The following is a 27636-nucleotide window of genomic DNA, read 5'->3' as shown; positions in this document are numbered from 1 at the left end:
TAGATCCAAATCTAGACTATTTAAATTCAAAGTCCGTGTTTTTATGTATGACACATATAATCTTCCTAAATGTTCCTTCTTATGTCATGCCCAAGGAAATATGAGGGGTCTATTATTGTATATGCACCTAAAATTCACAAAGCTCACTTGTGTCTAGCCTTGGGAGACATAGAAGTATATTAAGCATACACACAAACACATAGATCTATCTATGTATGTATATAATACAAACATATACAAGAACATATACATATTCTATGTATACACACTTGTGTGTATATTTGTATATGACTAGGGAAAATTAAAATGCTGGTGAAAATGAAAGATTTCATGGTTGACAGGGCTCTTTTGAAATTCTTACTAATTTGTTTACTATGTATATCAAACTTGAACTGTTCTCATATTGCAAGGAGATTTTATTTATGAATCCCATCTTCACACTTACCAATTTATATTAGTACATTAGAAGACAAGCAATTTTAAATAAACAAATACTTTTTTTAGGTTTTAAAAACTTTTCCAACAACATGTTTTTGTTTGCTATATTGCCACATTGCATTGAGTGCTTTTTCAAAATAATGGCATTAATACAATAACCATGATAGATGTACTCAATGGCAAAAGGATTGGCTATTTAATAAGCACCTGGAAGGAATTAAAAATAGATCCATATCATACACTATTTACAAAAGTTAATAGCAATTGGATTGAAGAATTTATTATTTTCTTGCAACCCTGTAAGAAAATCTAGTTGCTAATGTGCAGTATTAGATACCTAGAGTATTTAGCAACCCAGAGTTAGCTAAATAAAATTTAAGCCATTTATATGACAAAATAATAAGAAAAAGATCAATACGCACATTATATATCTGGAAAAAAAGACAATGTGAATAGCAGGCAACACTCATTTTAGTAATACAGAAAAAGTTCTTACACACTGACAAGAAAAAAAGACAAAATATACAATATAAAAATGAACAAAAGATATGAATACACAATGTACAAAAAGCAAATCTAAATGACTAATGCACTTGGGAAAGGGAAATTCACTCATTACCAGAGACATAGAAATCAACATAACAATGATTCATCTGAAAAAACTATAAAATACTCTAAAATCTACTGCGGGTGTGGATATGAAGTGAAAGGATACTGTTTTAGATTGCTAGTTGAACTGTAAAATGATTTAGCCTTATTTAACTTCTGTTTCAGAAAGCTTTATATATTAGTCAGTAAAATGAGAATCTGGAAATATCTACTAAAATTAAAAATAAAAGGCAATTCATTTTCTAGAAAGCTAACCTATAGAACCAACTGTATCAATTTATAAGAGTTTGTATATAAAGATACATATTGCAGAGTAAAAACAGGAACAAAACCACAATTCTATATATGTATGTACATATACATATATTTATACACACATATACATAAAAGAAAGTGCCTATAAAAGATTATTAAAATGTGGAGGAAAATATAGTCAAACAGATGCTAAGTTTTGACCTTGGGCTTTTTGTGGTGGGTGGGGATGGGGATGGGAGGCTGTGATCAGTATTTAGAGGTTTCCTATTCATGATATTAAAAACTAATATTAATAAAAATCAAATTAATGAAACCACATCATAAATTGCATAAATTGGGTTATTTTTTCATGCAACTCTACATAGAAGCAATAAACTAGACTCTTTGTTTTTTCAAAGCTCACTGAAAATAAGTCTAATATTGAATACAATAAATAAAATAATGGCTTTGAAAATTAAGTTAGTCATTCATATCTTCTCATAATAGAGTTTTTATATTATTTGAAGTAGGATGAAAACGAGGAAACTGCTTCTAGCCAAATATTAGCTAATTGATGGTGAATGAGCTAGAAATCTACTGATTTAAATTAGACTCTAATAAATAAGTCTTAAAGGCAAATTAGAAATTTTGAGTACAATTGCTTTCAAAGTTAAGCTGTCTTTTTTTTTTTTTTTTGGTAGTTTGTTTGACTTCACTTTAAACGGCTGGAAGCTGATCCTTTTCATGTCCATGTTTGAGGAAGTGCTGAAGGTCACATCACTCAAAGCCAACATTAGCAGGCATCCTACCAAGATAATCTCTAAAGAGGTCAGAGGTGAGAATGACACAGAGAAGTGGCAAATTTTACCAGTCCAGTTCAAGGAATTTCTCCCGCTTTCTTACAGGGGAACTCTTTTCAATAGAAAAATAAAAGGTTCCACTAAGTAGACAATGGAATTCCCTTCCTTTTATGTAGATTTGTTTATTTTTTTTTCATGAGATAAAAGTAATAAAGCATTCATGTTCTTAGTGTTTTAAGAAAGAGTATAATGTTTTGTTGAAGGTAGATTATTTATTTGGGGTTTCTTGGTGCTATGCACCAAATTTCATCCCCCCCCTCCAGACTTCACATGCTCAAGCCCTAACCCTTGAATGTGACTGTAGTTGGAAATAGGCCCTGCAAGGATGTGATCAAGGTTAAATGAATTTATAAGGCTTGGGACCTGATCCACTACAACTGGTAAGAAGTCCCTATGAGAAGAGCAAGAGACTCCAGAGTTTTCTTTCATTCTGCTATGTGAGGACCCAGTGAGAAGCCGGTCATCTGCAAGTCAGGAGAGAGGTCCCCCACAGAATCCAAACTCTATTGGAACCTTGGTTTAGACTTGCCTTCAGAACTGTGAGAAAATAAACGTGTTATTTAAGCCACCCAGGCTGTTATTTTGTCATGGCAGTCTGAACCCACTAAGACAACGTGTAAAACAATGTGTCAGCATGTTTTCTATTTCATTTGTGTTGGCTTCCATTTTTTCTGATATGTAGCAAGGGTGATGAATGTTCATCTGAGTCAGCAGTTCCATCATTATCATCATTTTTCTAATTTATTAAGAGTGCACTAAATGTCAAACGCACCATGTTTGAAAGTTCCTATGATTTTGTATTGCAATTTATTTTCTTATTTTTAACGAGTATTTAGAAAATAAGAATTTGGCATTTTTTGCTTTTTCTACTTAAAAGCCACGTTGCTACAATTTTGGTCAACATGGAATTTGAAATGATGATGGTTACAGCTTTGTTGATACAAGACTCATCTCTCCTTTATGTTTAAAGACAGATGTTCAAAAGTTAGTTTCTGAGATTCAGTATTTTGAACTTAGAAGTATAAGGAATTTGTTGAGCATCAATTCCAAGATTTTTATTTCACAAATAAAAGCATTGGCTCAAGGGAATTTAAATGACGTATGTACCCTTAGTTACACATTACAGTGATAAGAAAGGAGAAAATTTGCTAGCAGAGAGGCTGTGAAAGAATAAATGAAAATTGAAACAGGAACTGCAATTTGCTAAGTGTACCACGAATCACAAAGAGATAAATGGTGCTGAGAAAATCATGATGTTTATCACAGACCATCAAAGCTCTCATTCTTTTAGCACCAGTTTGTTTAGACCCATGTGGTTTTGATAAGACCGCACACAAACTGATCAACAGTTGCTCCTCATGGACTCATAAATCCTAAAGATAAAGACCTTGGAGAGTTCCAGCAGTTTCCTGGTTTCCACAATCTGACCACGTCCTCTCAGGATCATCCTATGACTCTAGCACCCAAAACTCTTTAAGCAACTTGTCCTGAGTTTCATCCCCCTCCTTTTGATGTATTCTATGATTTCCCATGCTGTGTTGGGTGTCTTTTTTTTTCCCCTGCAACAAGTATTAACTTATCTTTATTGACCACAAGTGTGTTTTTGGTGATCTTTTGTTGATGGGAACAAAGAATGCCCAAATCAAGAATTAGAAAATATAGAATTCTTTGGATTCTATTTCAGAAAGACTCACCCATACCTTAGATTTTATCCTGGCAAAAATTACTACCTTTTTTCAAATCTGATTTCTGGTTAAGAATGAATCCTATTTTTCCCACTTTGGCCTTTATTTATTTATTTTCCATTTTGAAGATTCTTCAGTATGTTGATTGCAACAGGGGAACATCATAAAGGATACTGGTTTCTGAATTTAGAATCTGTGTCAAAAATTCTATCTATAGTTGTCCCCTGGTATCCATGGGAGATTGTTTCCTGGATCTTCCTCAGATAACAAAATCTGTAGATGCTTAAGTCCCTGATATCAAATGACATTACTGACATATAACCTCTGCACATCCTTCACAAACTTCAGGTCATCTCTAAAGTCTCTATAATAACTAATCCAATGTAAATGCTATTTAAATAGTTATTATACTATATTCTTTAGGGTATAACGACAAAAATAAGGTGTACATATGTCAGTACAGAAGCAATTTTTTTTCTGAATATTTTTGGTTCACAGTTGGTTGAATCCATGAATGCAGAACCCAGGTACAGAGGATGCTCTGTAATCAAACTTCCCTAGAAAAACTATCTTAAATTGTTTATTAAAAAAGTGTATATGGCCGGGCGCGGTGGCTCACGCCTGTAATCCTAGCTCTCTGGGAGGCCGAGGCGGGTGGATTGCTTGAGGTCAGGAGTTCGAAACCATCCTGAGCAAGAGCGAGACCCCGTCTCCACTATAAATAGAAAGAAATTAATTGGCCAACTAATATATATACAAAAAATTAGCCGGGCATGGTGGCGCATGCCTGTAGTCCCAGCTACTTGGGAGGCTGAGGCAGGAGGATTGCTTGAGCCAGGAGTTTGAGGTTGCTGTGAGCTAGGCTGATGCCACGGCACTCACTCTAGCCTGGGCAACAAAGCGAGACTCTGTCTCAAAAAAAAAAAAAAAAAAAAAAGTGTATATTATTGTTTTGTGTAGGCACACATGTGAAATAATAAATTATGCACCAAATAGAATTATGATACATCTGTGCACCAAAATATATATAATTATGCATCAAATATTATATATTATATGTATGCATGTTTTAATTTGACAGGTTAATTTAAATTATTATTTTTCTATTTGTTTTTCATGAGTATCCAGAGATACATTCCTGGTAAGTGAAATTCACAAGTGATATAACTGCATAGTAATACAGTCATGCTTTGCTTAATGACAGGGATACATCCTGTATAGGGCACTTAGCATAAATGGAACATGCCAGACTAGCAGTTGCAGTGAGTAAGTGGTGAGTGAATATAAAGGCCTAGGACATTACTGCACAATACTGTAGACTTTATAAATACTGTACATCTAGGCTACACTAAATTTATAAAAAAATATTTTTCTTTCTTCAGTAATAAATTAACATTAGCTTAGTGCAACTTTTTTACTGTGTAAACTTTATATTTTGTTAGCTCTTTGACTCTTTTGTAATAACATTTAGCATAAAACACAAACACATTGTATAGCCACATGAAAAACTTTTTATGTCCTTATTCTATAAGCTTTTTTCTATTTTTAAGATTTTTATTTTTATTTTTTTTACTTTTTAAACATTTTTGTTAAAAACTGAGGCACAAACACACATTTTACTCTAGGCCTACATAGGGTCAGGATCATCAATATCACTGTCTTCCACCTCCACATGTTGTCCTAGACTGGAAGGTCTTCAGGGATAATAGCACACATGGAGCTGTCTTCTCCTATGGTAACAATACCAACTGGAAGACCTCTTGAAAGACTTGTTTGGGGCCGTTTTACAGTTAACTTTTACATATACAAGTAATACACTCTTAAATAGTGATAAAGAATATAATGTACTAAATACATAAACCATTAACATAGTTGTTTATTATTACTATCGAATATTATGTCCTGAACTGAATTGTATGTGCTACACTTTTACATGACTGGAAATGAGGTAAGTTTGTTTACATCAATATCATCACAAACATTTGAATAATGCTTTGTGCTGTGACATTAGAACAGCCATGACAACTATGATGGCTATGACATCACTAGGCAATACGAATTTTCTACTACATTATAATCTTATGAGACCACTGTTGTATATGTGGTGCATGACTACATATGTCTTTGTGTTTTTGGAATGCATAATCTCCCCTAGGCAATTTATTTTACCATTCTACTCTGAAACATTGCATTAAGAACAATTTTAATTATTTATTAAAAGATCATGCCAAGTGTGAGTATAGAAGATCTACAAAACCTACAACACTGCATATATCCAGCTACCATCAGCAACTAACCAACAAGTTAACCTCAAAGAACTCCAAACATGCATTTTCAAATTATCTTGGGATCACATAAAAATTAAGAATATGTAAAATAAAATATAGAATAATTCCATAAGTGGGATCATTAGATTTTTCTCAGACTGTAAATATCAGAAGAACATTTTAACATATACTAGACCAGTGGTCCCCAACTTTTTGGCACTAGGGACTGGTTTCATGGAAGATAATTTTTCCATGGACCATGGTGGGGACAGAAGTGGGGGTGGGAGGAAGTGGAGCTCAGGTGATGCAAGAGATGAGGAGTGGCTGTAAATACTGATGAAGCTTTGTTCCCTCACCTGTCACTCACCTTTGATTCTTATTTGTTTCTAGTCTCCTGTACTAGACTGTGCAATGAAAATATGCAACAGTAAAGTAGAATAACATCTGGTGTTTGAGTCTAAAAATAGTATTTAAATTTTCCTATGTCAAATATTTGCAGTATTATCTTAAGCAAGTCACTTCAAATCTCTGATATAATATTTGCTCATATTAATAGATACCCTCTCTCTTTTTAGGGTTATTGTAAAGTTCAATGGGTATGATGCAAATATGGAGTTATTTTGTAAGATATAAAATATTAGGAATTTACATATTAATATATATTCAATTAAAATTAGAAGTTCTGAAATTTAAGTAAGCAATACATTTTTAAAACAAATATTTTATGATAGAAGTATCCTTTTCACAAAAATAAATATTTTATGTCATGTGTTAACTGTCATGTCAGATTGAATATTGCCTGGAAAGATGTAGTGAAAAACACAGATCCATCACATAGTAGCTATTGTAACCTTAATAAAATCACTTAGCCTTTCTGAACCTCAGTTTTCTCTTTTGAAAATCTTGGATAGAGAAGAGAAAAGTGAGAAAATTACAGTAAATGAGGCTACTATTAATATATATAGCGACTGATATGGCAAAATAGAGCCTGATCCCTTCCACTCTTGCTTTCATTCCCTGGCACATCAACATTCCCCTATTCTGTTTCTGAGCCTCCTGTTTCTTCCCTGTGGATTGTCCCTGACCCTTTATACTAAGGCTAGAAAACAAAACAAAACAAAAATCAAGTTACTTCTCAGTACCCCAGGTAAATTCCCATCATTCTTTCAACACAGTTCAGCCTAGGCATACTTGTGTTCCCATGTGACAGGTTCTGTTCCACCTGATAAAGAATTATCCTCACAGTTCCCTTGCTATGCAAGCAAATGAAAGGTATAAAAACAGAGAACATGAAAAGACAGCTTAACTTTAAAAAATATAATCATCCCTAGATTTTTAACACCTTCTCCCTCACCAAATATTCATGTTTATTATTTAGAAGATTATAAGACACTGCAACTATATATTTTCACAATAAACTTGTTAGCCATTTTCATTCAAATGAGACTTCCTTGCAACTCGATATAATATTGACTTTTAAAAGCCAACCAAGAGCAATAAACCAGGGTTAGCACACATAATGTTGTGCCCTAACCTGAGAGTCAAATGAATTTTCTGGTGTATTTTACTCAGAAATCAGATGCATTATTATCATACATGAAAACATATTTTTCCTATACCTCAACATTTAGTATAAACTTATAAATTATAGAAACATCTTTAGGGGCATTTTACCATAGTATGAATTATTTTTGCATTTTCTTTAACAAACTTTGACAGGAAAGACTAACAAAAATGTCTTAATGGCTTGCGTATTGTAATAGAGAGGAAAATATACTGAATTAAACAAAAGAAGCATAAGCACTCAGTTGATATAACTAAATCCACAGAATACCCAATTAGGCAATGAATTCAGATTACTTAGGCAATATAGGAAATTATGGAAAAGAAATCCCAAAATATTTCTCCTTTTGGTAGCACAATTTTTAAGTTATAAATTAATGAGATTGGATTTTTAGCTTTCCACTTCTTATTGTCTTATTTTAAATCTCCATAAACCATATTTAAGTTTTTTCTAGCCCAAAATGAATGAAATGACAAAAAACTTTTAAGAATTCATAAAGCAGCAAAAGAAAAAACCTAAAATTGTATTCGGTTAGCAAAGCAAAAACTATGACTTATTTTTTTGATTTATACCCTCATTTTTATGATAATTATAAAATCAAACATATGTCTAATTCACGTGGATTATTTAGCTTCAAGTCTTTTACAGAGATTCTGATTCTGTGCAGACAGGTAGAGATAAAGCTCATTTTTATATTGGGAAAATTTAATTATATTAAATGTTTTGATTGGGGTCAGTGCTTGAGTTTAAATAAACATGACGTATTTATATTCTATCACAAATGAATATTTCTTTGGGATTCATTCTTCTTTGCTTTCAAATGAAACTCCATAGATGTTGGTATAATCATTAAATTTTAATCTTAACAGGCTATGACATGTTTGGCCACAGATCTACAGGAAGGCAATCAAGATGTTCTATCAGTTTTAACAAAAACTACATGATTTTAACTGTCACTTTCCTAATCCAGGTTTTTGTGTCAATGACTTCTTAATTCTATCAGAATTAAGTCCTGAATCCTCAGCCTGCATTGATTGTTTTTCCACTTTGGGGACTGTTGTGGACTAAATTGCATCACCCTCACCCCCAGAATTCAGATGTTGAAGCCCTACCTCCACCCCATGATTGTTTTTGGAGATGGAGCCTTTGAGGAGGTAATTAAGCTAAAGGAGGCCATAAGGGTTCAGCCCTAAACTCAGAAGACTATTATTCTTATAAGAGACAGAGACACCAGAAAGCTCTCTCTCAACATGTACGTCCAGAGAAAAGGTCATGGGAAGATGAAGCAAAAGGTACTGTATGCAAACTGGGGAGAGAGGCCTCATCAGAAGCCAACCATGTTGGCACCTTGGTCTTGGACTTCCAGACTCCCAGCCTCCAGAACTGTGAGAAAATAAATTTCTGTTGTTTAAGCCACACAGCCTGTGGTATTTCCTTATGACAGCCTGAACTGACTTATGCAAGGGGCCAGTCTATACTATCTGAGTCTCATCTCTTCCTTTTCCTCTAATGACTACATTAATTTTAGTATCATTCACTTATAACTGACTCTTCTTACTTATCTGCCAAATTTACCTGCTGGAATTCTATCTAGCCTTTAAAGCCTTTGTCAGATTCACCTTTAAAATATTTTTGTTTTCTCTTTCCTATATAATTCCCTCCCCCAATGGCATATGAGCTCTCTTACTTGGAGTCCCTGAACACTTTTCTATATCTGCAGTGTAGTCATGTATTGACTCACATTCTAGCTATTTGTCACTTATATCATTTTCTCTATTAGATTTGTTAAACAATACTTCATATTAGTTAACTTGTCCTGCAGGTCTACTGTATGCCAATTTATGACTACCTGCTAGGCGTCTTTGTCGCTGTTGTTAGGTAGAAGTGAGAAAAAAGAAAATTATTATTATTACTATTGCTTAGAAATTAGAGAATGGCAAATTTCAACTCAACAGGAAGAAATTCTTTCTCATGGTCATAGGTGCCATAAAGTAAGCAATAGTATTTCAAATAAGATGTTACAGATGAGAGTATCTCATGAGGAACAATGGTATCTGATTACCTCCGTGTTTCCTTTCAATTACTGTATACAGTGCTTTTGAATAAAGAAAATATTCAGTAATATTTACTTCTATTTGAGTTGGTTGTGTATACGGGTAGCTAACTAGTATAATCCACGTGCAATTAGCAGCAAATTGCAAGATATGTAACTAAACAAAGGTAAGCGACACAAAACTAATTTTTATCTCACTACACTCTATGGCTTTCTTTATGCTGAATCCTTTATGTGGAGCTCACGTGAGCTCACTATTGAATTTGTGGGGAGAGGAATCAATTCTCTCATTTAGAAAGAAGAAGCTATGTAAAATTTTGCCCCAGATTCTTTACTGAAAATAGTTCCCAGTAGAGAACATTTTCTTTCTAATTTTTCTTCTCACTCCAGCTGCCTAAAAATCCTTTTTTTTTCCCTTGCTATCATTCTATGAATTATTCTTTGTCTGGCCTTAATATAAAATTTCATGAAACAATGAGATATATAGATATCTCTAGGGATATCTCTGTCTCTATAGATATACCTACATTTTAATGGAGATTTAGGGATGTAAAACAAAATATTAGTAGGCTGAAACGAACTGGCCTGAAGACAACTTTTGTTACATTTATATAAAAAATTAAGCTGACAACTAGCATAAGTTTCAGGTGACCTACTTGACACATCATTTTAAGTTAATTACTGGTTATTCTTATCTTTTATACCATGTGTGAAAAATTTCACAACAGATCATAGAGCCATTTTTGCCTAGATGAGTTTTGCTTTTTTAATGGAAAATATATTTTAACACATTCTATATTCAGAATACTTACTAAATTAAATTGGGTTTCTTCCTGATTAACCTAGAGTTTGAGAATATTCTGATTATTGCACAGTGTTAGAAATTTAACATCTATTTGCTCTCTCCTATGAAAGATTATGTATGTATGCATTTAATTTTTCTGCCTCCTATAAAAGAGGCTACTTCTCCACCCAATTGACTTTGGGTTTGGCTGTGCGACTTGGTTTGGTCAGCAAAATCTGTATAAAAGGGACAGTGTGCCAGTTCTGAGCAGAAGGTTTAATAGTCATTGCACATGTCTGCCAGTTTCTTATTTCAACTGTTGCCATGAAGAATGGCGTATACCGAGAGATATTGCTCTTTTAACCTTGGTTCCAGAATAAGAAAACATGTGGAGTAAACCCATAGTCTCAAGTCAGAAAACCTGAGTCTGATGCACAGCCTTATGTAGAACCAGAGCTGATTTGAAGACCACCTAGTATAAGAGACAGACGTTTACTGCTGTAAGCCTCTGAGATTTGGGATTATTGACTAATAACAAAAATTTAGATATCTTATGGCCTGTAATTACATAGCCACTAAAGATAGTCTTTATTATTTAAGACCTGAAAAGCAATTCACTAGGTTTCAAGAAAAGTCCTAGTTTATATTGACAAATTTGTCTCTGGTTAGAATATTTAAAAATTTGGTAAATTATGTTTTTAGGCTACTATCCTCTAAAACATGCCCTAGAGACTTCCAATTCTAGGTAAATAGAGTAGACATAGTTTATTCTTCCCACTAAATTTAACTAAAACCCTGAACATTACATGTGAAACAAACATAAGAAGATTTTGAAAGATACAGAGAAGAAAGTAGATTGTCCAGGGACCTGGAAAACTGAGAAACAACAGTGGTGAGTACTCTGGATTATCTTTCTGTCTCCTGTACTCCAGATTTGAAGCTAAAGAAACTGGCAACACAGAAATATCAATGAACATAGACAAAAGACTATTATCCCTAGCCAAAGGACTGTGAAAGGGGTAGCCAGGCAGAACAAAAAAACTTTTAGACAATAACCATTCTAGTCTAGATAAACAGCACAGGAAAAAATAAATATGGCCCCATCCCAACCACACTAGTAAAATCTGAGTGAGGATTCTAGAATTCCACCCTTACAAAGCTATAATCCCAATTCAATGTCTCCACTGGCAATTCAATGTCTCCACTGGGATAATGTCAGAGAAGGCCAAGTAGGAGCTGAGATTTTCATCCCTGTGAAATGAGGGATGAGGCCACTCATGAGTTGTGATGAGGCCACTCTTACCACCATGCCAATGGAGACCATATGAGGACCTGGAACTCCCAATCTTCCCAGCAAAAAAAAATGTAAATCAAAAATAATATGAGTCTTCTCTACCCTTCACTGCCGATCAGCTGAGTGGAGAACCTATATTTCTACCATTTTTTTTTTTTTTTTGTCAGTAATGAGTCAGCATTTCTACTCCCCCCTTTCCCTGCTGGAGCAGTGTCAGAAAAAACAAAACAAAACAAAACAAAAAAACAAAAAAACTCTAAATTATAAGGTTTAAATGGGATTCAGAATTTCATACCATAATATGAAAATATATTGGTTTCAGTAAAAAATTGCTCACCATACCAAGAACAAGCAATATTTTCAAGTAAATGCAAAAACACACCAATGGAGAGATTATAGAGAAGTTAGATTTATTTGACAAAAAGCTTAAATAAGCTATCACAAAAATGCTTTAATAAGCAACTAAAACCACACTTGAAACAAATTAAAGAAAAAAGAAAAGTCAGTGAAAAATATTAATAGAAGATATAAAGAAAAAAATGGAAATTTTAGAACTGAAAAATAAAATAAGTGAAAAGCCCAGTGGATGGGCTCACTAGCAGAATACAGTGGACAAGGGAAAGAAACATTAAGCTAAAAAATAGTACAATAGAAATGATCCAATCTGAACAACAGAGAGAAGATAGACTTGGGGGTGAGGGGAGAATACAACCTGAAGAACCTGTGGACTAACAGAGGAATGAACTTTCATGTCATTAGAGTCTCAGTTCTTCTATCCTTATAGGAGAAAGAACAGGGCTGAAAATGTATAGACTAATTGAAAGTAAAATGATAAGAAAATGATATTCCATGTAACATTTATCAAGGGAAAGCAGGAGTGACTATAATAATATCAGATACAGTAGACTACAGAGTAAAGAAAATTACCAGAGACACAGAGGAGCATTGTATAAATGATAAAAGGATCCGTCTACCCAACACAGAAGGCATACCAGTGCTAATTATATATGCACCAAACAATAGAGCTACAAAATATTTGAAACATTAAATGAGAGAACTGAAAGGAAAAATAAACAAATCCATAATTATACTTGGAGACTTTCTCAACTACAACTAAAAAGAAAATCAGCAATGATAATTCAACACCATCATTAATTAACATCTAACTGACATTTATAAAACATTCTATCCAACAACACCAGGGAACACATTCTTTTCAAATACTCATGAAACATATGCCAAGATAGACCATATCTTGGGCCATAAAATGAATCTCATCAAATTTTAAAAGTTTCAAATCGCACACAATGTGCTTTCTGACCACAATGGAATCAAACTAGAAATCAATAACAGAACAATAAAATTTCCAAACTCTTAAAAACAAAACCGTACACTTTTAATAGTCTATGGGTGGAGAAAGAAATCTTAAATAAATAAAAAATACATTGAACTGAGTACAAATGAAAATATACCAAAATTCATGAGCACAGTTAAAGCAGTGCTGAGAGACAAACTGGTAACCCTAAAAGCATATTAGAAAAGAACAAAAGTCTCAGTATCATAATATAAGTAGACATTTCAAGAACCTAGAAGAAGAAGGGCAAAGTGAATATGGTGAAAATAGAAGAATGAAATAATAATGATAAGAGAAGTAATTAATTAAATTGAAAACAGGAAAACAATAGAGATAATGAACATAAAAGCTGGATTTTTGTAAGTGCAACAACATTGAAAAACCTTTAGAAATACTAACAAAAAATAAAAAAGAGATGACACAAATTAGAATATCAGAAATAAAATGGGATATTACTACAGATCTTACAGAATTTAAAAGAATAATAATAACATACTACAAAGAACTCATCTTACCTAAATATGATAATTTACATAAAATTCCTCAAAAGACACAAATTACCACAACCTACCCTATATGTATCACATAAGTTGAATAATCTTATAACTATTAAGGATATTGAATTTGTAATTTAAAAATTCCCAAAAGAGAAACCTCAAGACCCAGATGCTTTAACTTGGAAAAGTTTACCACACATTCAAGGAAAAATTAATACCAATTCTACACAATCTCTTCCAGATAATAGCAGAAGAGGGACCACTCCCCTATTTATTTTATGAAAATAGTCCTAGCCTGATACAAAAATCAAAGAGAGCACTTCCAACAATAACATCAACAAAAAACAAAACTAAAGACCAACAGCTCTCATGAATATAGATGCAAAAATTCTTAATAAAATATTAACAAATAGAATTATTTAACACTATATTATACACCATGACCAAATGTGGCTTATTCCTTGGATATAAGTCTAGTCAAATATTTGAAAAATCAATCAATATAATCCACCATACTAATAGGCTAAGGAAGAAAAATTACATGATTGTACCATTCAACATAAAAAGAAAAAGTGACAGAATTCAATACCCATTAATAATAAAAGCTCTCAGAAAAGTAGGAATAGAGGAAAAATTCTATCTAAAAATAAATTCAGCCCTCATTATATTTAATGGTGAAAGACAGAATGACTTTTCCCTAAGACTGGGAACAAGACAAGGATGTGTGCTGTCATCATTTGCTCGACATAGTGCTAGAAGTTCTAACAAACACAAAGCAAGAAATGGAAGTAAAAGGCATAACAACCCAAAATAAAGAAGTAAGATTGACCCCACTTATAGAGGACATGATTGTCTACTTAGAACTCTTAAAGAATTTAAAATATGCTCCATATTGAACCCTTTATTATTCTTTTATTGGTCTTATTCCAATGGATTTCATGAGAACATGGCATGAGAGTGTGAACAAAAGATGTGGCACTTCAGAGTTTTCAATTATCGGCAATTGTTCTGTTCCTAGTCTATTCAACTCTATTTTGGATAGAATATTTAGCATTATAATGCTTTGAAGTTATAATTACGGATTATTTAGAACTCTCAATGGGTGCTTGCTTAGCACCAAGGTCAAGCCTCAAGGTGCATTCCCTGGCCTAAATTAAAAAAAAGGGTAGCTGACTAGAGAGTGACTCGTAGAAGAGAAGAGAAGAGGAAGGGAGATTGAGTCTGAGGGAAATTTCTGGACATTTCAGAGGTCAACGTCTTAAGAATTGAAAGGTAGTCCAATGACAAACACCCAACAATGTTGTACTATCTTTTGGAATCCGAGCAACTTTTGAAATCCAATCTTGTTCCTGATCAGCTATAAATTTTACCTGATGTGAATGATCTCTACATACCCTTCTAAAAGCTGGTGAGGATAATGAAAGGTTATAAAAATAAAATGTTAAGAAATGTTGAAACGAGGGGTTAATATTTCTGCTTCCTACTTTTTCATTTCAAAGAAAACCTGTTATGTCATAACTTCAAACACTGACAACAGAACTTAGCTTCTTTCTTTTGACTAAAGTCACAGTGTTCTCTTGAAGTTGTATGCCTCAAAGTGGGCCTGGGATTTTTTGTTTCAGACAAGCATTATACTGAGCTGAAGGTATACTGTGTAAATAAAACAAGTATTTGCTTTTAACATGTAAAGAGAGTTTTACACAAAACTGTTCTGCTAAATCTGGAATGTCCATTTTCTCTTATTGCACATTTGCATCCAGATAGCAACTTAGATCCTTGGTGTGATTTTAATATATTTATAAATCACATTATAAATCCTCACTGTAATTTATGTGCCTGTAAGAATAAATCCAAGCTGAAGAACAAGACTATTTTCATATGCTACATCAATTATCCAAGGCAAATAAAAATATGTTTGTGTTAGATAATGTTCAAAGCAATAGGAAAATGATAACTTGTTAACTAAAGTCCCTTTGGAGTCTTAAAAAATTATCTTCATTAAAGACTATACACATATATTTATATGTGTGTAGAGAGACAGGGACAATTTTAAATGTAAAATGTCAACATTTAAGGAACCTTGGTGAAATCCTGGTGAAAGGTCTATGGAAATTTCCTTGCACTACATTTACAACTTTACGTTTCAGTTTAAAGTCATTTCCAAATTTTAATCAATGCTAATTTGAAAGTGGAACTTCATGAGAGGTCTCCCAAATTAAGAATTATTTAGGGACAAAGGTACTAGTTGATATCAGCAGTGATGTACAAATATATATGTAGAATAATGCCTATCTAACTAATGCTTATTACATTTAAAGATAGCTTTATTGAGATTAACATATCCAGCATTTCGATGGTAAAAGCAGTCTTCCATATAGAGAACAGAAACAATAGAATTACTTGGCAGAGTGGAGATAATGTCATGTTTTACATGTAAGGTAAGATACATGTAACAAAGGTAGCACTGCATTGGCATTCTGTCTTTCCTCCTCCGTCCAAGAATAGGGGTACATGAATCACTTTGACATAGCATTGAGTCTTTTTCTTTTCTGCAATGACTTTCTCATGTGCACATAAGGAATACTATTTTTGAAGGGAGAAAATAGATATCCTGATAAATAAAAATGGGGTTATAAAATGCATAATATAACTAACTGACATTGATTTAAAATAACCAGGTTTCTGTGACATACATTTTGGTAATGAGAAAGCTCATTTTCTAAAACAAATTAAAAGTAGAAAAAATTACTAATTCTGTTAGATTTTTCTCTATTTTAAAATCCAGTGATAAGCCTAATAAGAAAAGCTAAAATTTTGGCCGGGCGCGGTGGCTCACGCCTGTAATCCTAGCACTCTGGGAGGCCGAGGCGGGCGGATTGCTCGAGGTCAGGAGTTCGAAACCAGCCTGAGCGAGACCCCGTCTCTACTAAAAATAGAAAGAAATTAATTGACCAACTAAAAGTATATATACAAAAAACTAGCCGGGCATGGTGGCGCATGCCTGTAGTCCCAGCTACTCGGGAGGCTGAGACAGGAGGATCACTTGAGCCCAGGAGTTTGAGGTTGCTGTGAGCTAGGCTGACGCCACGGCACTCACTCTAGCCTGGGCAACAAAAGTGAGACTCTGTCTCAAAAAAAAAAAAAGAAAGAAAAGCTAAAATTTAGAGTTGTGTACACCTTAGTAGATTCTTGATTTTAAGGAAAATTTATGAACAAGTAAGTGAATGAATTTATATGATGTTTTTCCAACTGAACATAAAGCCAACAACTTTATCTTTGCATCATGGAGAGTGATAATTTAAGAAATGAAGGAAATGTTTCCTATTTATTTTTGTTGGCTTAGTTTTTACCAGAATCCCCTACTGTATTCTGGAATTGAAAAACCATTAAACTCTGAGAAGTCTAAAAGTTATTAGAATTAAATGAATTATCAGAATTTAAATAAATGCTTTCCACAGAACAGTTACTCCATTGTATAAGGTTTAGACACTGAATGGACCAGGTAGAAATGCAAACTAAAATCTGTAAGTAAGAATCATTTTCATAGTGCTCAGTATCTTACTTCACAGATTGAGTTTTGGGGGCTTTGGTGGAATTTTTAACAATTTTCTTCTTTTTCTAGAATTTCCATTACCAGCTAATAAATATCTCTTTATCTTTATCAGAAGCCATTTCTGTGTTAAACACACTAAAATGTTTTAATTTTAGATTTTAGTATGTAGTTTTGCACCAAGCTAAAAAAAAAAAATCCTAACCTAAAACAAACTGGACCACCACTCCAGCTTTGATTTATTTTCAGAGCTTTAAACAAAAAGTTTGCATCTGTTACCCTTAAAGTCTATAATTAGTAGTTGAACCACACAAAGAATCAACATGATGTCATGTCTAGACAACATGTAAATTAATATGAAAGCAATTGATTTACAAACTCTATACTAATACAAATTAATCTGAATTAAGTTTAATCCCCAGTTGCTAACTGATTAAGTGTGGCTGTTGGTAGCTACACAGTGGTGATTTCCATCTGTGATTTTTTTAGGGACACAACTTAATCATTGATTCTGTATGGAGACATAGTTGAAACACATACTATATACAGTGATGCTCCATGTCTGTTCCTTGCACAGAAGAGTTAGAGAAGCAAAACTGAAATATACAATTTAAAAACACATAGGAAGCTCTTCTTAAGTGTCATAATTAACTTTTGGCAAAGAGAATGTTTCAGGCATGTTGACTCTGGCTGTGACTGGCACACCATCCCTCCTAGAAAGTGCATTCATCTGTTCAGAGGGAGAACTTGCTCTTGCTTTGAGCAAACATGAAATCAAAATTGCCAATATGTTCTCTCTTTTTTAGAAAAATTATTACAATTTGGTGTGGACAGAAAAACACGTTGTTATTGAATACCAGTCTCTGCGAGAGATAACTTGGGCTTTGGGCTGAAAATGCTCCCAAGTCTTCAGGGCAAATCAACAGGCAAATACTCTCAAACCAGAGTAGGCTATTATTCCACCATCTCATATATGCTGGGAGTACTAGAAAAATGTTGTATTTGTCCCATTTACTAAAAATATATTTATGTGTTTTTAAATATTATGGGTCCCTCCCAAGTTTATTTTGTTTTTTTTTTTTTTATATATATTGTTGTGTTTGGTTTGCCTTTTTTTTCTTTTTTCTTTCTTTCTTTTTTTTTTTTTTTTGTCTTTTGGAAGAAAGTTTGTTCAAGTAAAATTAGCTTGTAGCCACTTTTGCTTATACTGAAAACTCACCATGAATATCATTAGAATATAACAAAAATGTTGTTCTTACTTCCATTAGCCAGTTCCCATAATTGCATTAATAATATTTTTCAGATAATTAGAAACCAAGAACAATCATATCAAATTATGGAAAGTGTTTTTTACTCTTTCTGATTTGGTGGTCATGTTCAGTTCGTTTGTCAGGAAACTCTACAGCTTATGTTGGAACAAAATTAAGGAGTGTTTTATGAACATAATGTACATAGGTTTGATAATTAAAAAGCAACTATGTGATATCAAAATGAGGGTCATTGTATTTATATGGACTCTTTTATAGACATCCTACTCATTGTCATAATAACAGAGGCTGTCATGACCATGGGCTGTGCCTCGCATGAAGCCCTAAACAATTCTGACAGGCTGCAGCTCATTAAGGGACAGTCATTTTGTTGAAATGTCTATCAGCTCCGAGGGATGCACCAAGATGAATAGGCCCAAAACAATAGGCCCATTTGTTAGAGCAGTAGCTTCTCTAATACATGATGAGACAATCAAGCCAAGCTGCCTTCGGCACAAAGACATAATTAATCAAATGGACAAATGGTTCAAAAATTGCTCTAGTATATTCTGTAGTGGACAGAGGTTTCCATGGAAACATTGGCGTTTGCATCACAGTTAATGACCATTCTGTACAATGAAGTCTCCCTCTTCATACACACTTCTTTACTCCCTCCTCTACGCCTGTTCTCCCCACTTTTCCAACCATTAAAAAAAGCACAACCTGGAGAAAAACAAGCAAAATAGAGAGAAGGAGGAAGCATAAAGAAGAACTTTAAGTATCTGTATTCCCTATCAGAAAATCTAATAGTACTATTTTACCATTTATGAAACTGATTATGAATTTATTCTTGTGTTTTCAATACTTAAAAATACATATGTAGAAAAACAGCCTGAGTTGTGATTTTTAATTTTATTAAATAATTACAGTGACTTCATTTAAGTATTTACAGATACAGCTAAGATGGCTGTAATGATATAAAATATATTTAGAAAATTTAAATTGCAACATGTCTAAAACATTAAATGAAAATTTAGTAAAAGACTGTGAGAAAAGGAGACTTTAAATTTAACTTCAGTTTCTAGAAAAAGATACATAAATATTTCTTAAGAATGACTGCTTTTTACCTTGTGTTCTGAAGTATCATTGATTAATATTTAATCAAGCTAAAGACAACCTCTACTTTGACATCTAATAAAACTTATTCCCTAAGGTAACTTAGGAAATCTGTACTTCTTTGAAGGCAGTTTCTTGTTATTATACAATGGTATGTAAGATTTTATTCATGCCCCTCTCCCTCTCCACCAAAATGCAGCTTATCAAAATATTCTTTCCAATTACAAAAAGGACATTCTTTCAGAGGTATCCTGATAAATGCACTATTCTCTATCTTGGTAGTTCAAGAACTGCAAACATGGCTAAGTTTGATGCCTATTCAGTGGTCTTGTGTAGTATTTGAAACATTTTGATTCTTTGAAAAATATATTGCAGGGTATTTTATTGAAATATTTAGTTGGACTTTTTTTTCTCCAATTATATTTCTCCTTTCTACTTTCTCTTAAATGTTTATGTATCTGTATTGGGAGGTGGATTGTTTGTTTTGTAGTATCCCTTGAAGATGTCTTCCCTTCCTGGTATTCATGTCTTTATTTGTAAAAGCCTGTGTCAATAGAGTCTTTCCAGTGGGAAGTTAGGTTACGATTGGAGACAATTATAAAGCTTTGGAATGGAGGTAAGTTGTGGAGCAAGGGAGCTGGTGGTATTTTCCAAGACTGGAAAGGAGGAAGTGGTCTGCTAATCGTGCACAAATGAAGAGTTTAAACCACTATTCTGGGCAGCACACAGAATACATTTCCAAATTCAGAGATTGGCTACATGGTGCACTTAGAGAATTTGGAACTGAGGCTCTCAGTCTGGCTAAAGTGTTCTTTCTTTGGAGTTCATCTTCAGAGCCTGCTTTCAAAGAGCTGTGGAAGGTAGAACCATGAGGATGTCTATAGATACCAAGATGGTGGAAGCCTGTAGCAGCAGCTTTTTGTTCCTGTGCTCCATAAAGGAATAATTACTCGAAACACATAGTGTTTAGAAAGAAGGGGAGAGACCAAAGTCTGAAGGAGAAAATGGCATCCTCAGCTAACTTCCTTCCAGTATTTATTCCCAAGGACACATGCAAAAGGTCAAAGCCATTTGCTAATTTCTTTAACAACATCCATATAGGTCAGCTGTTTTCAGCTGACCTTTGCACACAGCAAACAAGCAGCTTTGGGCAGGCGTTTTTGCCTTTTCCTCCGTTCACCTTGCTCACATTCTTTCCATCCATCCATCCTTTCTTCTAGGCCCAGCCCCCACAGAAGTCCGTGGGCCAATACAACACTTTCCTGTTTCAAATTGGTATCCCATATTTTTGTGCCATCCTAGTGCCAACTGAGTCTGAATTTCATTACTTAAATTTGTTTAAAAAACATATTTCTTACACCCTGGATATGTAGAGTAAAATATGTCCCAAGGTTTGGCTATAGAGAAGAAGGAATAAGAATGGCCTTCTATTCATTACTAGATGGAAGAACACAGACACAAACCTGTGTTCAGTTAAAGCAGCTGGTTGGGACTTAAGCCATGGATTTTTTGTGGTGAACATTGTATTGAAGTATGGCATACACATAGAAACAATGCACAGTGTATAAATATAACCTCAAACTGATACCCAGCTCACAGAACAGAATGCTGCCAGTATCTCCCCTAACTCACTCTGCCAATTATTAGTCTACCAACAGTAGCTACTATCAATACTTCTAATGCTGAAATATAATTTTAACTCTTTTAAGTTGTGGATTCTAGGTTATTTGATGATAAATATATATTCAGGCTGGAGTGACTAAATCAATATGAAAATTAAAAATTAATAACAGAAATAAAAAGAACATAAGTTAGAATGACTATGTGACACCAGCTTAATAAATGCAGTTTGTATTTATCACATTTATTAAGCAATCTGACACATGTATCTTCCCAGTTTGCTTACAAGGAGCATTGGCCTGGTTCCCTTCATTCCACAGGGATGAGACTACCTCTAAATGGATTCATCTCTTAATGACATTATTTATTTGAGGATGATACAACCTCTTTGGGAATCAATTTCCTTTGTTATAGGAATAATCATAACATCATGATGCTATTATAAAATTAATAAAATAACACATATCATAAAAGCACTTTGAAAACTCTAAGAGTTCCAAAGTGAGGCTGTGGGGAAATAGATAACTCTATTATGTTATTGGTGGGAATGAAAAATGATGTGCAAGAGAAGGTAGAAATATCTATCATAATTATACCTGTATTTTGTCCTTGACTCAGCAGTCCTGATTCTGGAAATATTACAGAAATATATACATACATATGCATTTGCACATATGTATAAGGTATGTATGATAGTTTAATATATATTTTGTACATAAAATATATAACTTTGTACATTATATATACTGTGTATATTATATATAATATTTATTTGTATTAAGCAAGGGTTAGAAGCACCTCAGCTCATGATATGTACATATATACATATGTAATGTATATTATATACCCATTATACATAATATATATACTATATATGCATTACACATAGTGTATATACTATATATATAATATTGGTATTATGTAAGGATTAGAAGCAGCTAAGAGTACAAATATAGAGGACTCCTTGAATAAATTATGGTATGTCCACACAGTGGAATTCTATGCAATTGTGAGAATAAATGAGGAAGACCTTAATGAAAAATTTTCTAGGATATATTTTAAGTGAACGAATCAGTGTGCAGAATAGTATAGTTAGTATGCTACTGGCATATAAGAAAAGAGACAAATAAGAGTATATATTCAAAATTTTTGTGTTTGCATAAAGAATCACCAAAATTATAAATGTGAAGCTAATAAACATACAGAATGAGGAGAGAGTAGAGTTGATGGAAATGAAGCTGAGATGAAATTTTGAATTTTTTTCTTGAGCCATACTAATACACATTGCTTATTTCAGTATGGGTAAATGATTATTTTATATGATTCTATTTTACTTCTTTCTCATCACATCATTTATGCTATTTTTATTTTTTGGTTTTTCTAGTATTTACAATATTCATTTAAAAGTTATCCAAGTACATTTTCAAATAATAACATACTCCTTTATGTGTAGTGCAAGTATCTTATAGTCTAGTATTCCAATTCTTCTCCTCTTTCTCTTGCAACATTGCTGCTATTTATTTTACTTATCCGTATGCTATAAACATCCAAGACATTACCACTCTAATAAGATAATTGTCCTTTAGATCAATTAAAAATAAGAAAAACATTACCTGCATGTATTTCTTCTTCAATGCTCTCTTTTTCTTTAAGTAGATTCGAGTGTGTGATCTATGTATCATTTTCCTTCTGCCTAAAGACATTCTTTGAACATTTCTTTCAGAGTAGATTTTCTGGCTGGGAATTATTTCAGTTTTTGTCTGATAAAGTATTTTTTCTTCAATTTATTTTTTTATTTTTATACTTATTTATTTATTTATTCATGTGAGACAGGGTCTCTCTGTCTCTCCTGGGCTAGAGTGCACTGGCGTCATCATGGCTCACTGCAACCTCAAACTCCTGAGCTCAAGTGCTCCTTCTGCCTCAGCCACCCAAGTCAAGAATGTGGGACTACAGGTGTGCGCCACCATGCCTGGCTAATTTTCTTGTTTTGTAGAGATGCAGTCTTGCTCTTGCTCAGGCTCATCTCGAACTCCTGGCCTCAAGCAATCCTCCCACCTCAGCCTCCCAAAGTGCTAGGTGAACCATCATGTCCATCCTCTTCTTTACCTTTGAAGGATAATTTAACTGGATATACAATAGAATTCACATTTGTAGTTTTTTCTTTCAGGATTATAATGATGTCATTCCACTCTCTTGTTTGCAAGAGGTTTTTGATGAGAAGTCTCTTGTAATTTTTATTCTTATTTCTCTGTATATAAAGTGTTCCCCAATCCTGGATTCCCCAATATTTTTTCTTTGTCTTTGGAGATTTGCAGTTTGAATATGATGAATCTATGTGTGATGTTTTGGGTGTTTATCCTGTTGATGTTCTCTGAGCTTCCTAAGTCTGTGGCTTGGTGTCTGACCTTAATTTGGAAACTTTGCTGCCATTATTTCTGCAAATATTGCTTCTGTGCCCTTCTCTCTTTCTCCTCTTTCTGATATTCCAATTACGTGCGTGTTGGCAACTTTTGATATTGCTCTGCGGTTCTTGGATGCTCTGTTGTTTTCTTTTTCTCTCTCTCTCTCTCTTTGCATTTCATTTTGAGAAGTTTCTATTTACCTATGTTCAAACTCAGTCTTCCCTCAGCCATGTCAAGTCTACTGAAGAAGTCATCAAAAGCAGCCTTCATGTCTAACACTACTTTTATTTCTAGCCTTTTCTTTTTATTCTTTCTTATAGTTTCCATTTCTCTGCTGATGTTTCATCTGGTCTTGTATGTTGTCTATTTTTTCCATGATAGCCTTTGTCATTGTAATTATAATTATTTTAAATTTCCTATGACATAATTCTAACATCTTTTCTTTATATCTGAATCTGATTCTGATGCTTACTTTGCTCAGTTGGAGTTTTTTCTGGCCTTTTGGCCTGCCTTATAAATTTTGTTGTAACCAGATATGTTGTGTTAATATAAGGTAAGAGTTACTGAAGTAAATAGGCCTTTAGTATGAAGATTTATGTTAATCTGCCTAGAAGTTGGAGTGCATTTAATGTTTATTTTAGCTATAGGCACCGGAGGCTTCAAATTACTGTGGTGAGCTTGTTTTTTCTCCCCATTTGGCTTTTAGTTTCTCTTTGTACTACTCTTTAGAGAGAACCTCTGTCTTGCAGCTCTTTAAGTTGTAATCCACTGTTATTGTTTCTGGAAGCTTGTTAGCGCTGTGATAGGTTAAGGAGAAGAGGGACTGACTATGCTGGAATCTTCTGATTATGTCTCAGTGTTTTAATGGGCCTGTGGTCTTACAGGTGTGGTCTATGAAGTGTTTCTGCTTCTTCTACAGGGCTAGAGCCTTTGACCCCCTTTTTCCTAGACCCTTCCTCAGCACCAGTGTTTCCAGTGCAGTGGTCCCCTCTTATCCACAAGGGATACATTCCAAGATCTCCAATGGATTTCTAAACTATAAATGGTACTGAATCTCATATATATTATATTTTTCCTATATATACATGCTTATGATAAAGTTTAAATTATAAATTAGGCACAATAAGAGGTTAATAGCAATAACTAATAAAATAGAAAATTATAACAATATGTTAACATTGCTACTCTTGTGTTTGGGGGCCACTACAAAATAAAATAAGTTACTGGAACATTAATACTGTATTAATGAAAATAATACCCAAACTTTGAAAAACAATTTAAAGACTTGTTTGTTTGTTTGTTTGTTTGAGACAGAGTCTCACTTTGTTGCCTAGGCTAGAGTGAGTGCAGTGGCATCAGCCTAGCTCACAGCAACCTCAAACTCCTGCGAGCAATCCTATTGCCTCAGCCTCCCGAGTAGCTGGGACTACAGGCATGCCCCACGATGGCTGGCTAATTTTTTCTATATATAATAGTTGGCCAATTAATTTCTTTCTATCTATAATAGAGACAGAGGTCTCGCTCTTGCTCAGCTGGTTTCGAACTACTGACCTTGAGCAATCAACCCACCTTGGCCTCCCAGAGTGCTAGGATTACAGCCGTGAGCCACCGCACCCAGCCTAAAGACTTTTATTCTGAGCCAAGTACATGTGAAGCCATGAGCCATGCCCAAGAAATCTTGAGCAAATGGTCCCAAGGCAGTTGTGTTACAGTTTGGTTTTATACATTTTAGGGAGACACCAATTGCAGGTAAATTCATAAATCAATACATGAAAGGCATACATTGCTTTGGCCTGAAAAAGTAGGATATCTCGAAGGGGGAAGAGATTATAGGTTATAGGTGGCTTTAAAGATTCTTTGATTTGTAATTGGTTAAATAAATGTAGCTTTGTGTAAAGGCTTGTAATGCTTTAAGTTCAGATGAAGAAGACTGTTAATCAAAAACAAGCTACAATACAGTGATATGTTAAGCAAATTTATAGACTGCAGGTGATTTAATCTTTGCTCTGCATAGCGTTAGATCTTGTTAATAATTCAGAATCTTATGGTCATAAAGTCTGTTTTGTCAGTCTTATGTTCTCAGTTTTCACATTAATGATGGTCAGTTGTATATAAAGTCCAAAAGGGGTGACGTATATTGAAACGTGTCTGACCTCCCTTCCCTTCACAGCCAGGAACTCAGGTTTAAGGTTTTCCTGGGATCCGCTTGGCCAAGAGGGGGTCCATTCAATAGGCAGGGGGGCTTGGGATTTTGTTTTAGTTCACAACTGCAATACCATGACAGTTGATCTGATAACTGAGATGGCTTCTAAGTGACTAATGGGCATGTAGCCTATACAATGTGGACATGCTGGACAAAGGAATGATTCACCTCCCAAGCAGGATGGAGTAGGGCAGCATGCTGCTGTCCCAGTGCTACTCAGAACAACATGCAATTGAAAACTTATGAATTTTTTATTCCTAGAATTTCCCACTAATATTTTTGGACTGTAGTTGAGCACAATTGATCACAAGTAATTGAAACCACAGAAAGTGAAACTAAGGATAAGAGGGTGTATCATAATACATCATTGTCAAGGACAATGTATTTCCTTGACATCCTCTTTCCTGTTGATTGTGATGTTTTTCCCCTTAGGTGAGAAGGGTAGTCAGAAGGAGGCTGAGGTGGGGTAGATTTCCTTTCTCTAAAATGGGCTGAAGTTTCAGAATTGCTCTCTCTTGATGTCTTTCATCCTGGAGATTAGGTCTTTGTTAGAGAGAAAGGTCTGGAAGTGTTTCGTGATGGCTATTCTTCCCCTCCTCCTATCCAGGTCACTTGAGAGCTTTCTCAGATTCTCCAGCAAAACCTTGGTGGTGTTCCTCAAGGAGGAAAAAGCCTATGAAGATGTAAGGATCTCTTCAGATGGCTGCCCCTAGAAACTTCTCACCCTGCCTAGTCCATATACTGCCGTCAGCAATTCTTAATCCTTGATAGTTAAATGATCCTTGACTGGCTGTGTCTTCACCAGCTGAGCAACTCTCAAGTAATTTATATTTCCTGATGTGCTCAACTCTCCAGATTTAGGGAATGCAGTTTGTCCTGAGACCTCAATTCTCTGATGGGTCAAAAAAAAGTCACTGATTGTCAGTTTGCCTAACTTTTGTTGAGAGTAATGACTTCCAACCATTTCACATGTTGAAGTTCAAACCTGAAGTCTTCAGATTCATGGCTATTAATTTTATTCTTTGGGCTATGAAAGGAGGGGGACTTGCTGAAATAACAGGAAAATATCAAATCATGCAATTTCCTAGTAACAGTTAAAGATCAGTCCTATGAGTTCCCCTGCTAACAGGCACTCTGTGGGAGTACTATGTTGCACAACTTCTGCATGGATGGAAAAGAGATGTAAATCTTTCTCTTTAATTTTTTTTTTTTTTTTTTTTTTTTTGAGAATCTGCTTTTACAGAGTTCCCGAGTAAACAGCAGAAGAACAAGGTACAGCCTCAACCATACGTGGAGGGCAGAGTCATATCTTCTGCAATAATCTTATCTACAAGGAAAGGTGGGGAAACCAACTCTTGGATTTTGACATCCTGCATGCGTTTTGTTATCAACTGACAGCCATCACTATTTTTTTTCTCCCCATCCCCTTTAAAATCAGCAAGCCACTTGGCCTCAGTGCTATCACCCCCTTCTTTTTTGGGGGGATGCTACAGCATCTACCTGCTTTTTCCCCTCCTTTCCCCTCTCTCTTTCACTCTCCTTCATTCTCACTCTCCTCTAAGAAGATAAAATAAACTTTTTTGTTAACTTTTATATATCTTAATCTCTGCATGAGAAACTTTTCTTCACCCACACTATGAGCACCTACTAGGCTTTCTACACTAACAGGTTACAATCCAATACTGTTATTTATTTCATTGCTCAAATTGTTTTAGTATTGGTCATTGAGAGCTCCTTTTAAATTTGGCCCCTGCTTTGTTTTAGCGTGTCCCCCTTTTTCTTCAACAGTGAGAAATCCCACATTATCTACAATTTATTTATTTGCTTGTCTAGTATACTTACAGAGTAGTTTGAGA

Source organism: Microcebus murinus, chromosome 12, assembly GCF_040939455.1.
Source record: "Microcebus murinus isolate Inina chromosome 12, M.murinus_Inina_mat1.0, whole genome shotgun sequence".
In the NCBI taxonomy this organism is placed as follows: Eukaryota; Metazoa; Chordata; class Mammalia; order Primates; family Cheirogaleidae; genus Microcebus; species Microcebus murinus.
Note: the sequence above shows the minus strand (reverse complement) of the source record.